Raw genomic sequence first — 14,598 nt, 5'->3', positions numbered from 1 at the left:
TTTCTAAAAAGATGGTGAATGTGAGTACCGGGTCACCGTAATAAAGTAGGTCTAGTCTTCAGTTGCTATATCTTAAACCAGACCCTGTGCGCTGCTCGGGACTCAGTCAAAATATGCTTCTCCTCTTGTAGACTTTCTAACCAGCTGCTTCATAGCCCTGTCACTCATGATGTCTAAAAGCATTGTTTGTTTCTTGTAGCTCAACTTAAGGTTTGTTTTCTGCCATCACAATCTCTCTGATTTCCCTTAACATTCTGTACCATGCTCATTGTCATGATTTTGGTTGGGTGATTGGTAGCATAGATAATGTACTCTTCCTACTTAGACAAAATATTTTCAGTAGAGATTCACTGGTACCTTTGGATATACTTCACTTTATTTGACTTGAATTTTTCTGCAACCTCTAACTGCTTCAATGATGCAACTTATCCTGGCACCTTTTGTATCCTAGCATTACACTCTCAGATATTCCCTTTATAATCTTCTGTTCAGCAAGTTTTTCAGCTGCCTATTCTAGAAATTCTATCACTTAAAACCAGGTACTCCCAGTGCAACTTGTTCTTTTAAACAACATTTATGAAGTTTTTTAAAACAAACAAAAAGCAAAACAGCACACATTGAGAAAAACAAGAGAAATTATTATTGTTTGGAAGCTAGATTTGTTCTCATGAGCTCACTCTAGTGACTCATAAGAAATAGTTTGTAGTATTGGTTGGTATTAAAGTTGAGTGGAGTTTAATCATAAGCAGGTTTGCTGCATGGAAGTTAGCATATAAATAACTTCTAATGATAAGTGTATAGAAAGACTGGAAAGGCTAGAAAAGATGATGTAGAATCTCCATCACCAAAGACTTTTGAGATGGGTAATACCTTTTCCATGGAAGGTCTCATTCTGCCTCAGTCCCGTAAGCCAAACCACATCATCTCTTCCAGCTTTAGTTTCCTACGAGTCCACATACATATAGACATACATACTTCTTTAGTCCAGTTGATTACATGCTTGAGAGCTTTTACCTTTCTCAGCTAATCACACTTGCACAGTCCAGATAACTTTTCTGTATGCCACAAATAACAGGCTGACACTGACAATGTTTAGACTTCCTTTACTGTAAAATGGACTCCTCAGGCCATGCTGAGTGAACTTACTAGCCGTTGAAAAACAAAATATTTTAAATGAACACTGTTTGTTGTAGAACTTTGGATTTCCACATTCACAATTAGGAAAAGTTACTTTTAAAATACTTAATGTAAATATTCTTTCAACTGTTACAGTTTTAAATCCTTCAAACTCTTGTGCATTAATTAAAATGAAGAGAGGACGTTTGAGACACATAGACTACTGAATTTAAAATAATAATTCAAGAAATTCAGCCATTTTAATAAAACAAGTTCATGAATTAAAGATGCACAATTAAGGCAAAGAAAATAGAGACTCTTAAACAGTCCTTCATTTCAAGTGATGTCCTCACTGAAGTCTTGCGATGACCTCTAGATTTAACACATGAATTATGAAGTTTATCCCTAGATTCAGTACATAAACGTTAATGTTTTCCAGTGAGGTACACACTAATCAGGAAAAGCAACACTGAGGGTAAACAACACCATGTCACCCCGTGTCTTCAGAGAACATGCACTTAGGTCAAACCAGCATGGTCTCAGGGAGCAAGTTGGGCACACATCGCTTTGCTTTAGAGACGGGACCGTCCACAGACAGGACACAACCCCCAGCTGCAGGATGACGAAATGTGCAGGATGCTCTGTGGGTTTGCTGTGTCTCTGTCTCCAGTCCTTGTGGCTTCGGCTCATCGCGCGCTGAGATTCAGTATCCATGGAAACCAGAGACGTCCCCTTAGCCTGAGCGCTGAAGGCCAATGTTGCTGGCTTTACCATTGTGTGGGCACCACTACGAGGGACTGAAATAAGAAATACTCCGTTACAATAGTCACTAGTTTTACCCAGGCAAATAGCTGGGTAAATAAGCCCTTAAAATGAGAATGCTGAAAATACTGGAATCCTTTAATTTTTCAGCCTACCCAATGACAGCAAGATACCTCACCTAGCTTTAGGAAGTATTGCTTCGTGCCTGAGTTAGTGACAGTCTTACCTGTCCACTTTACTAAGAATGGTTACATGGCTGGACATGCATCTATTCCTCTTTGAACAAATTGCTTTTATATAAAATCCAGCATAATCATCCAGAAAATGTTAACCATCAAAATAAAAATTCTTGACTGTAAAGAATGCTAGATAAATACACAGTGTGGGGAAAAAGTGGCCTGAAGTTCTTCCCATTGATTTCAAATGGGAGGAAACCATTTAGCGTGAAAATATCAATCGAGGTCAGGTGGGGGAACAGTCCTTGTCACAGCCTGCTTCATTGAGTTGAATACCTAATTTTTTAACATACAGCCATTCTTCACCTCACATTACTTAGCACAGATCTTCCTGTGAACTACGTCTCTTTATGATCAGCATCCAGTGCTCCTTAGCTTCCACTTAGTGTGTATAATTCTCAAGCATGGCTCCTATTGCTGGATCGCTCCCCTGCAGAAGAGCGTGTGCACTGATTTATGACCAGAAAACTCTACACAAGATAAATGAAGAATTTTCCAATACAAAGTGTTGCTTTTATAACATAACAATCTTGAGATCATATCACAAAAAGCTTTTTGATCAACAAATACCTCCCTCAAAACAAAATCTTATTTGCATACTCACCCTCTTGCCAATGACGTTTTCTTTCAACAGCTACAGTGATTAAAATTAGTCTTGTTTTTTAGCACAGTTTCACCTGATTCCAAAATTTAAAAAAATCCCCATGTTTTCTGTTAAGGCTGGGATCCTCTTTTCACTTGCAGTGATGTATATTTGGTTAATTAATCTAAGATTACTGTCAAGCTGTGTTTAATAATATTCTAACAGATGTTCCTGACTTTAACTCCCTCAAAATAAGGCACAAAAGATCAGAAAATACAAGATCTGTTCTACCAAGGTGCTTTTTTCCTCATAATAGTCTTTAAGATATAACAGGAAAAAAAGATTTTTCTCCCCAATAGCTTTAAACCTTCACTGCAATAACATCTCTACTATGCTGAAGTATTTGTGTTGCTGAAAGTTCTAGGTTTAGAGAAAACAAACTATAATAACAACAACTAACCACTATGTCTATTTTTTGCATAATACATTGACTTTGCTAGTAAAATAAACATGTATTTCATGTAGATAAAAGGAATCAACAACATAGTTTCTTAAATTTTTATCTTATTTCTTGGAAATATATTCCTAGTAACATGATTCATCATTAATACCATTAAAACAGAGTGAATCATCAGTTATAATGGGTTAAATATTTAAATACTGTAGTGAAGACAAATTGCTTCTACATAGCCATAAAACGTAGATCATAAAGGACTTCCTTTATTGGTAATGTTTTCCTGAGCTTTTAATTAGAACAATAATGCAGGATTACAAAGATGGTTCAGTCCTGAGAGATGTTGTATGGCCAGAGCAGTACGTGGCTACCTCTGTATGCTGTACAACCACAGACATACTGCCTCTGGGAAAAGGTTCTGGTCTTTATTAGTCTATTCTTTTCTCCTGGACCATACTGCCAAGGTCTTAGTCACGGCTCCAGACTTGTCCTTGGAAGCATAGAGGCATGAATTCTTGAAAACAGTGAATGGTTCCAGGCACACAAGGACCTACTCATAAAATCTGTAATAATCCTCAACAATAGACAGAGTAGGCCCACAGTCTGTTAGGCAGGTGTCCATTTGGCATCTTTCCACAGAAAACTTGGGGAAGCCCTTGGGTGTTGCAGTGTTTCCCAAAGGTCACCAAAGATCAGTGTTAGTAAATTCAGATAATTGCAAGGCAAATGACTTAGGAGGAGGAGTACAGGTTGCAGAAGGATTGAGTGCAGAAAAGGCTCCAGGAAATGTCTGTTGTGCATGGCCAAATGCCAGCGGATCTGCACCTCCATTAGAAGTTCATCTGTAAAGGCACCAAACCCTTTAATTACCAATCACACTGTGCATGAAACACTTCACAAGCTAACTACATTGTAGGAACTGAGCTGCATGCACTGCAAAAGTTAACTTTTTCACTTGGATAAAAAGGACTGTGTAACATTAAAGAAACTCTTGGCTCTTGCTGAGTCCTTTCCTGAAAACACTAGCTTTTGTCTGAAGATTTAAGCCCTGTTTCTGTAGAGAGTGAAGTGAAACCTCTTGAAGGTTGATGATTCTTCTGGGCAGTTCTCCTTGCAGGATGGCAGCCCTGACTTGTTTTTCCTCTGTGTTAAAGTAACCCGTGTGACCCATATTCAAACCAGCCCTGACAGGACCACCCCAGATGCACCATTTCCTCCACTAAGAGTTACAGCCTCTGACCCAGTCAATGGTACAGAAAGCTTTGTCCCCTTGCAAGCAAATTATACTAATTATTCTCTGCTACTAACATTGGCAGCATGAAGTGTCTGAGAGCAGATTTATCTGAACTATTCTAGTTAGGCTTCTGTCTTCTAAGCACAACACAAACTCCAGTGAAGCAAAGGAAATGCCAGGAAGGCAGACACAAAAGGATTAGCCTCAGTCTGCAAGGGCATGCTTCCCCTACTCCTTTCTACTTCAAACTTTTTACTGGTGATAGTTGGTACTTGAAGACACTCTGGCTTAAAAACATGTTTTCCTACAATATGTAGCATCCTGGGTTTTTTTACAATGTTGGTGAAGATGCTTTCAGTGATAAAAAGAAATTGGTACATAATCTGCCTCAGACCCAGACTGCACCGAAGAGATCTACACTGTCAAAAGACAGAAACGTCAATGAAGAGTTCCCAGTGAATGGACTGCTAGAAAACAGGTAGGCTTTGCCTGCTGGTGTGGATTCCATGCATTTGATCTTGTTACTTCACGCTACTTTGTTGTTGTTCCCACTGTGAAAATAGCTGTATGAATCCACAATGGCTCTTCCAGCTGGAAATAATATATATTACCTTACATTTCTTGGGAGCAGCAATCATTTGCAATTTAGTAATGCTGTGTCATTCCAGGGCAAGCAATATGATTTGGTGCCTTATTTTCAGTATAATGATGTAATAGAAATAAATCTGGCATGGTATATAATTATCCTGATCTGGAAAAACTGTTGTCTGTCTTTACATGATAGCCACCAGATATGAAACAAGGGGAAAAAAAATGGCTGAAAGATAGATGCTTGTATAATGCCCACACCTAGAAACTTTTCTCTCTTTTCACAGATGATATGAATACAAAGGGAACCTCATTGACAGTTACAGACAGAGATTATTCTTTCACTGCAGAAGACTGTTGCGTACCTTTAAAGCTACTGCCGTCTTCAGCAAAGTTGTGTTTTCTCAGGCTAAACTTTCACTTGAGCTCATAAAATAAGCCATAGGAAACTATAGGAAGAGTCAGAAAGAAAGGAAGTAGAAAAAAACACTCCCTGGTTTGGCTGAATATGGCAGTGATGCTTTGGAAAGTACAATTTTTCCTAGGATTGCTGTAGAAATTATCCTATAGACTGAACTCATGCTAGGGAAAAAGCAATGTGACCCTTTCTTGCTGATTCCATCTCCTGGGTGAGGCGTTACAACATGATGCCCCTACAAACAAATTTCCTGACAATATTTTCTCTAAGTATACTGATACCAATTTGTTAATAAAGTTCCAGGTTTGGAAAGTAACATAGTACCTAATAAAAGGGTTTTTAAGCTTCTGGTAGATTTGATTTTTTATTTTACTCCCTATTCCCTTGTATTGCTGTTGTATATGTGCAGGATGGGATTCAGCTCACATTAAATTCTGGTGTCTACATGTGTTCTAGCTGTCTCAGCTCCTACTACAGTGAATGAAACTCTTGTTAGTCCAGCTGATGCAGAGTGGAGTGATTCAGATGATCATTCACTAAGTGTCCATGGTAGGAGGAGCTGCATCACTCCCTAGGCTCTGCTGTCTAGATCTCCATGGACCACAGTGGGCAATTAAGCACCCAGGATACAGGTAAGCACCCACTAGTAAACACCTACATTTTTGTATCACGATTTGCTAGGTGACCCTCAAGCCTGTGTGTTCAGTACTGAGTAAATCAGTGAAATAATTTCCCAGGGGTACTGTTCTCTGTCTTCCTCTCATCTAGCTGTAGTAATCTAAAAACTGCGTGACCAGCTCTTCTGTTGAGTCCAAATTATTCGATAGACCACGAAGAGGGAGGTGAATCCAGGCAGGGAAGCAGCTCGGTATTCTGACACTTCTACTCTGGTGTAATAAATCACCTTCCTAGAGGTGCTCATCGCTTTTCATTACCTCTAGAAGGCAACCAATTTTAACGTTATAACTAAATTAAAGGCTAGCATGATGAAACCCATGCTATGCCAGACCATCTGAAGCAACATACCAACATTAGCTGCAAGAATGTCACTGTATCTGGTGACAAAAGTATTAGTTCAGTGCAAGGAGATCTTCCAAGACTCCAAAGCCAGCCCCTTTCTGATGTGTCCCCCAGCTGTGGGAAACATATCCCTTTACTCCTTTCTTGTTGATGGCTGTGTCAGCTGCCACTGGCTATTAGTACTGCTCCGGCGAATCTGCCTCACACAAGGTGGCCTAGGCTGGGGAGCAGCAGGGAGGTCCTGTCATAGCCCAGGTCTTTGGTTTCAGCAGCTAAAGCTCTGGGTTGCTGAGGGCAACCTATGTGTGGTGGACTTGGCAACACCCACATGGAAGATACTACATACACATGAAAGTTCTTCACATATTAAAAGCAGGATAATTAGTCCCAGGGAAAAGAACCTGGCCCCAATTCACTCTGCAGTCAGCTCAGTGGCCGTGCTTATGTAAAAATGATCTGAATCTGCTCCCTGCTCCTCTCCAACCCAGCCAGTCTCTAGGTAACATAGCCAGCAAACAGGAGTTGGTAGCATTTGTCCTCCACATGAATCTCCTGCTTTCAGTACTAAATTAAAAGACTCATTTTTCTATATGGAAAAAATGATAAAAGTGTAAAAGAGCTACTGTGGCAAGGGAAATGTGTAAGGTTTCTTCTATCAATTCTTTATGTAGGGACATTTACCTAATATATATTGATAATGCTCCCTTGTACAGAACATACTGATCAGAATATGAAACATAATTTGATGCTTCTCAAATGCTATGCACACATATGAAGTTAAAGAGCAAAAGAGAAAAAGAAACATACAGACAGATATATAGTTCAGATGTATAAAACCACAGCTTTGAGATCTGTGGTTATGTTAACTGTATTTACATCCTGTAAGCAGTCTTTGCTGTTAAGTATATTCAGTGCATCTTACTGGAGCCAGCACTGCTCAATATTCATTAAGCCTACAAAATAAATGTGAAGAATTAAAATTGGATAATCTCACTCTCCTGCCATCTGTTCCTCGATCTGAAAGTATGAGAGCATCGTGCTGTTTTTTTCCTCAAATACTTACGACGGACAACAAACCACTATAGCACTTTAAGCACACAAGCTTCGGAAGAGCGCCCCAAATCAGACTATTTTATTTATATTATTGACACAGTTGTAAATTCAACAAGAAAACAGAGAAGTACTGTCTGTTAAACACATCTGAAGTGATGGTGGAAACTGTTTGTTACTGACAAAACTGACCGCTGGAGGGCAGCGAATTTGCTATTACAGAAACAAAACTGTATTTCCCTGCCAGGCAGTAAGGGAAGGCTGGCTCAGAGACAGGACTTAGCACAACTCTTGCTGGTCGGTGGAGTCTGTGCATCCTTTGAGCCGTTTAGTACGAAGTAAATCTGAGAAGGGTTGTTTAAACATTTTATCAGAAGATATTTGTAAAGGATATTTTACAAACAAAGTGAATTCTAACAAAAATGAAAAGGTGGTAATATAACATTAGAATTCTTAATTAATCTGCATGAAATGAAATTGCGTGGCCTAGTTATAGTTCTCTCGTGGTTGTTTGGTTACATCAACGCAGTCAGAGTGATTCTTTTCAAACTTTTTGATAGAAATTTTCCTTATATAGCTTAATGGAAGCTTTCAGTTTAAAAATGGAGATACCTAAATACTCACTTCAGTATCCTCAATAAAAAACATTGTTCATCATTGAACATCTTTAATAACTTTTAGAACTAACTTCAAACTTTCGAACCTCAGTACAAGCCATTGGTATTAACGTCCTGTATCACCTCATATTCTTGGGGAGGGGAAGGAATATTGCATTTCTGAGGCAATTATCCAAAGGAATAATTAAAATGAAGGTAAAGTTGAAGTACAGATAAACATTTTCCTGTCTAGAAAAGGTAACCCAGGTCAACAGTAGCATATGACAATATCTCTAGATATCTATCTCCTGATAGAAATTCAACTCTGAACAGAGAGCCAATAAAAGTCTAATTTTAGTACAGAAGCCTTTTTTTTTTTTCCCCAGACACAGAGTGAATCAAGGCTAAAGTGGCATAAAGGCCATCTCTGTATTCTCCTTTCTGAGCTGTCATAGCTGCAGATCTGATTATTGCTGTAAATGATCACCTTTGATAATTGCAGCAAAGAATCACCTTTGTTGAGGGGTGAATTTCATCCTAATTTGGAGATTCCACTCCTTGTTCTAGAGATCCCAAAAGGTACAAGATGACTGTCATGAAAGGTTAGTGACCCCTGTTAAAACAAATAGACTATGCTGGGTACTTGGAATTCCCGGTAACTTTTGCAACTTCTTTTAAAGTGGGATTCACTTTTTGATCTCTGCAAAATCTTCTTCTGAACTCTATAAATCCTTAGTATCATAATGGTCACATAAGATTAACTGCACTGAGGCCATGTCTCAATTACTGGGAACCACCTGGTAAGAAAGATTAATAGGAACAGCTAAGGGAAGGCATATACAACAGCAAGCAGTACTAAAATATTGTTTCAGGGGTATGTATAGTAGAGAATCTCTTCCTGGGTTCCCAGTTGATGTCTGTCTTTGCCTACCTACTTATAAAAAGGCAGGAAATTATTTTGTGGTTATTAATTACTGATTACATTTCATGTGCAAATTCATCCTCTCTCCTTCTCCAAAGAAACTTCTTAATAATTTGTTCTCTTTTTTTTTTTTTTTTTTTAATGGTTAAGAGAGATTTTCTGCCATACTGCAGCTTTCCTTTAAGGCTACAATCCATAGTAGTTTAAGGTAATTTTAAATCATGTCTGATGGATGCTGAAATGGTAGTGCAAAGACTTAGAACAGGCAGCATCACATCAGTGTTTTAAAGAGGTTCACAAGAAGTCTGCTCCATTAAATGATTCACAAGGAGAATAAAAGGTCAAGGAGTTTGTTCCTGTTGCCTCCCTGTAGTCTGAAGGGCTATTACTCTCTGAAGTCTCAGGCAAGTAAAAACAAAGCCAAACCAAACTGTGCTGCAGCTAATTGTGCCTCAAGGCATTTTTTAAAGGTTACGGTTGGAGCTGGACAGGAACTGCAACAGCTGATGAGAAACCCACTTCTCCTTTGTGCACCGTGGGGATGGCAGGCACTGGAGCTGATCTTTGCAAGTTGACCTGCAAACTGTGGAGCATTTTATTCTTTACACAACAACCATAACAAGAAGAAATCTCCTGTGTGAAGAAGGGGTCCAAATAAACCTAATTATTAGCACATTTCAAATTCTGGGCTAAGGCGCATTGCTGTATAGTTTGATAGCCTCTAAAACATAAAAGATGGAAACTTCTTTGAGGGAGTACAAATTACTGGAAGAATACGCTGTATTCTGACATGTTTTAGATCTCATGTGAGACACTCAGCTTAGACACTACCAGTCACTTTCTATGGCAAGATCTTGAGTAATACTGTAAGGTAGATTGCTCCTGTGAGAAAAATGGTCATTTAAAATTGCGTTGTTTGTTTGTAGCTTGTGGTGCACGGAGGCTGTTATGTGTGTGTGTGTGTCCATTTGTATGCCCATGGGGGCATTTTGACTCCCCAGGAGTCTTACAGCAAGATCACTGTATGTATTTGCTCCAAGTGTTGTCATCTTGTGCAGCAGCAGATAAGCTGAGAAGCCAAAAGCAGTTACCCCAGTTCTTCAGCTCTCGCATCACCACAGCAGGGACGTTTGAGAAGATTTTGTGTCCACTCTGAACCATAAGAGTTTTTCTCTCCATTCTTTAGTGTAGCTGAAATGTTATAGTCCTCTGGGATGTCAATATGGCAGTGCAGATGCAGCCACGTGGTCTGATCATATGCCCCTCCTAAGGGAACTGTAACCTGCAGAGAAGAGGCAGCAGGAGTGTGATAGGGGAAAACATACAGGAGCTGTATTAACAGCTCAGCTAAGACTTGTTTGCTTGACACCATGAAACCTTTCCAGGAAAAGCAGACACCACAGGAAAAATTAAGGATTTGACTCATGTTGCTGCTATTCCACTCTCAGGGAGTCTTACAGCCACCTCAGAGATCTTAATTAGGTCCAAGGACTTCATGAGCCCTTGAGTGGAAAGGAGCAGAAAATAGTTACATCTCATTTGTTTACCCCACACCCCTTGGGGTTTAAGGTCAATAAATAAAAATGTCCAGTTGCACATTTCTTTCTGGTACCTTTCAGGAGTGTTCAGGCTTGATTGTTGCCAGGTTGGCCCCAAAGGTTCCAGCTACAGCCCTTTGAAATCACTTGCCAAACAAGATGAATAGCTGTCCAGATAACCTGCAGTGCTGCAGAGAGCTAATCAATGCCCACATCATTCTGTGAATGCTTTACATGCTTTCATAGGTAGTATGAAAGTCAATGTCTAAACAGGAGGCCATTGCCACATATTGTCATGCCCTATAGAGCAATTGTTTTGATTTGTAGATGGCTTTTCCTTCTCCTGCACTTTATGGTAAAGCGAGTCATGAACTCTCAGAGTCTGCACAGATGACATGATGTAACATCTTTCCTGTAGGCCTCAGTAGTTAAATTCAGAGAAAGTAGGCATTAAAAAATAACCAAATCCAGAGGAGGATGGTGATAAAGGAAGAAACACTATTCTCAGTAAGGTGGATAAGATATCTGGATTTTACCAACAGGCAACGCGACAGAAATGACCAAGGGTGAAATCCATCTTACTTCAGTCAATTCAAAAGGCATTTGGTCTAAGCTGGAATGCAGCTGCTGTTAATAGAGAGAAGGTATCTTCAAAAGGCAGACATCATCGCCTTCGTCAGATCATGTCTTGGATGGAACAGACAAATTACCTGTTGAATGTACCTTTTCTTCCCTATGGATGGTAGCAGAAACTCATGACCAGCTGCCTAACTTCTGGTCCTCCCAGAACCCCTAGTATCCTAGAAAAGAGTACGTGCACATTGATTTAGAGTAATAGTCTCCAAAGATGTAGAAGCTTATGCTTCATTTCTAAGGATGGCTTGGGTAATAAACCACATCACGACTTTGTAAATTAAGGGCCTAAGGCTCCTACATGTCTTTGAATATGGGATCCAAGCTTCTAAATTACTTGGGCCTTCAGGAAATCACAGCTACTTCGGAAAGAGCTTGAAGTTAATGGGCCTTACACTACACTGCAGCAGCTTCAAATGATATGTTGAATAATCTCAAAATTTTAAGTTAAGTGAAGGATGAGTTTTTGTTGTAACTTGGATTCCAGCACAGAATATATTTCCTGACTGAAAGAGTTTCATAAATTTCAGATAAATTTATCAGAAGACAATTTCATGGTTAAGTAGTATTCTCTATAATTCCCATTTTTTATGAAATAAAGTGCCTTTTTAAATGGCACTATTGCGTATTCGGAAACTCTTTCCCCTCACCGTTGTACCTGTGGAGGAACATGGTGTCATTAGCTCCTTTATTCCTCTACAACAGAAGTTCTCTATTCCAAGGCATTCATTTTTGCATTGTGCAAATCTGTATTCCAGTCTGTGGAGTCAGATATGGACTAAGGTTTGTGCAGCCCATTTTGGGAGCCTTTTGTCTCTAAAGCCATGGTAGGAGTCCAGTTTTTGTGCATACATAGCAGAAAGGGGATAATCATCAACCATTAGGGATTTTAGCTAAGGGAGATTGTTCAGAAAGAAATAGAATCAAGGAATTTCTGTTTTTACAGTGTCACCCCACTGAAAAATAGAGAGAACTGTTCTTAACAACTTCTAGTTTCATTTCTGGGGAGGTTTATCTTCTAACTCCCAGCAGCCCCTTAGGAAGGACTCAGAGTCTGTGGTAGAAGCGTCAGATCTCATGTGTTGTCGAGAAGGATTTAAAATCTCGTGGCTTTTCTGGCTGCCACTTTAGCTGTCACCAGAGACTGGAGCCAAAGCTGCTACGTCTGACATTAAATGATAACACAACTTCATGGAGGCTTTTTTAGAGAGAGGTTGCACCGAAGCTTGGATTCTTTATGAATAAGGCTTATGTATACTAGTTATGTGTGCCCCAGCAAGAAAGATTCAAGAGCACTTGTTCACAAGGAGTTGTCTCCAGGTTTATGAATCTCAAGGATTGCCAGGGTGTTTGTGATTTGTCTTTTAATTCAGCAGCACTGAACAGTAAGTGCTTTCAGCAGCTGCTTACTGAGAATGCACAGCTAGAGTGTTGAACAAGGGCTGAATGTTGCACATCATTCTTTACTTGCAGGGTTAAAATCCTGAAAATGATGTCAGAAACTGCAATCTGTCAGGTCTTTCAAGTCCTGCAATCAGAGACTGAAAAGAATGAAAAAACAAATAGAGAAATATGAAAACAAAACAAAAGATAAATAATGATCATGTTCGCATATATAGACCAGATGAGCCTGAATAGAGATATAATTAGAAATCATACATAATTTCAAATACAAATGGAAATGTAAAGAGGTCAGGATAAAAGAAGAAAACAAAATAAGAGCAATCACACTATCACATGTTCTACTCAGAATGCAATATATGACCAACAGAGTGAAAAACACAAACAAATCTTAGAAATGCTCCATCACATTGAGGAATGTAATCAAGAATCTGCAGAAATACTCAATCATCATGTTACCAAACCACTCAAGTCATCAATTCATGCAACTGCTAGATCTTGTGAGATGAAATAGGTCATGACAGACTAGTAATAAGGAAAGAGGAGACCTTGTATGGGAAAGCACAGAGAACCTACACTGACTCTTCCAGGCAAAAGCAAACTTAGTGAATATATTCTCATACAGATGCAGAGAAAAATAATTCTCCAAGAAGAAAAGATCAAAACTGTACAAGGAAAAACAGTGCCAAGTATGCGCAAATTGCACAAATACAAAACAGAAGAAATAAAAAATGTAAAGGAAGATTTTTGGAAAATAACTTCCTAATAGTTAATGCTCAACATACTGAGTCATTTGCAACTATGGCTAGGGAAATCATTATGCCAAAATTTGCAGACAAGAAAAGCCAAGTGAAAATGCACGACACGGAGGAAACAAGCAGTGACTCACAGGAAGAGCTTCAAAATAAATGTGATATTAATTAAGAATACGTGGTTGGTAAAGCTCAGACTGGCAGTAGATACAAGGACAAAGCAACAGCATACACACAAAAGCAAACAGAATGCCAAACAGGCAGTGTAGGTTACAGGTACTTTCTCGGTAGATATGCAAAGCTTCAGCAAAGCAACTGAGGTATGAGGGCATGAGCATTACAGTGCTAGGGTGATCTTAACAAGAGCACAAGGAAACAGGAGCAGAGATAGCAAAGAAACAAGGAAAAGCATGCGGGCTGGAAGATCAGATAGTGCAAACAACTTGCAAGTCATTGCTTTCACCTAAAACAAGAACATTCACAAACCCAGTGATGCTAAACCTGGACAAACAGCTAATACAGACAGAGGTCATCCCTCCAGTATGGCAGGGTGTGGGGCCATGTGGGATCAAGGCACTGCTGTTGTCACATGGACACATTCAGAAATTCAGGCCAGGCTGAACACATCTGAGGAAACTAAGTTATTTCCAAAATTGGTATTTAGCTATACGTGAGAACAGAGGCCTTAGACTAAAATAGTGAACTTTGGAAGAAGGAATGATATCGCACTGTCTTGCATCTCTCACACCCCCTCCATACCAGAACATCATCAGTGTATAAAAGGTGCTTAAAAAGTTTCATCTTATTTTTCACGTTATTTATAACCTTTTAATTCATACTGATAATGTATTTTGGAAAACACCTGGCTGTTCCTGTTCTCCTGAAGCCATTTTGTTCAAGAGACAATAAAACAGTAAGAACAGGCCAGCAAGGACAAAATTAATGTGTTTTATGGTTCTAAGTGAAAGACACTCTTTAAAAGGCCACATTAACACTTTTTTTCCATTTGTTCCTCTTTGTGGCAGTGCTGAACGCTGCCAGCTGAAATGACTTCAAAGGCAGTTGAAATGGCCACAGCAGTGGGTTAGTTGAGTTGGGCACAGCAGTAGATCAGTGCCAACATCACAAGTTGTTTGTTTTGGATGGCTGTATTTTTAAAGCCAATGAAAAATGAAATACACCTTCCTGAGTATCCCAGGTTGGGATTTTTATTTTATTTTATTTTATTTTAAAGGACAAAGATATAGCTGTGCTAGTGAAAAGCTGCTTCAACTACAAAGCCAGGAATCAAAGAA

The sequence above is a fragment of the Dromaius novaehollandiae genome, chromosome 2 (assembly GCF_036370855.1).
Source record: "Dromaius novaehollandiae isolate bDroNov1 chromosome 2, bDroNov1.hap1, whole genome shotgun sequence".
NCBI lineage: Eukaryota > Metazoa > Chordata > Aves > Casuariiformes > Dromaiidae > Dromaius > Dromaius novaehollandiae.
The sequence above is the reverse complement of the archived record's forward strand: the minus strand, read 5'-3'. Positions refer to the sequence as shown.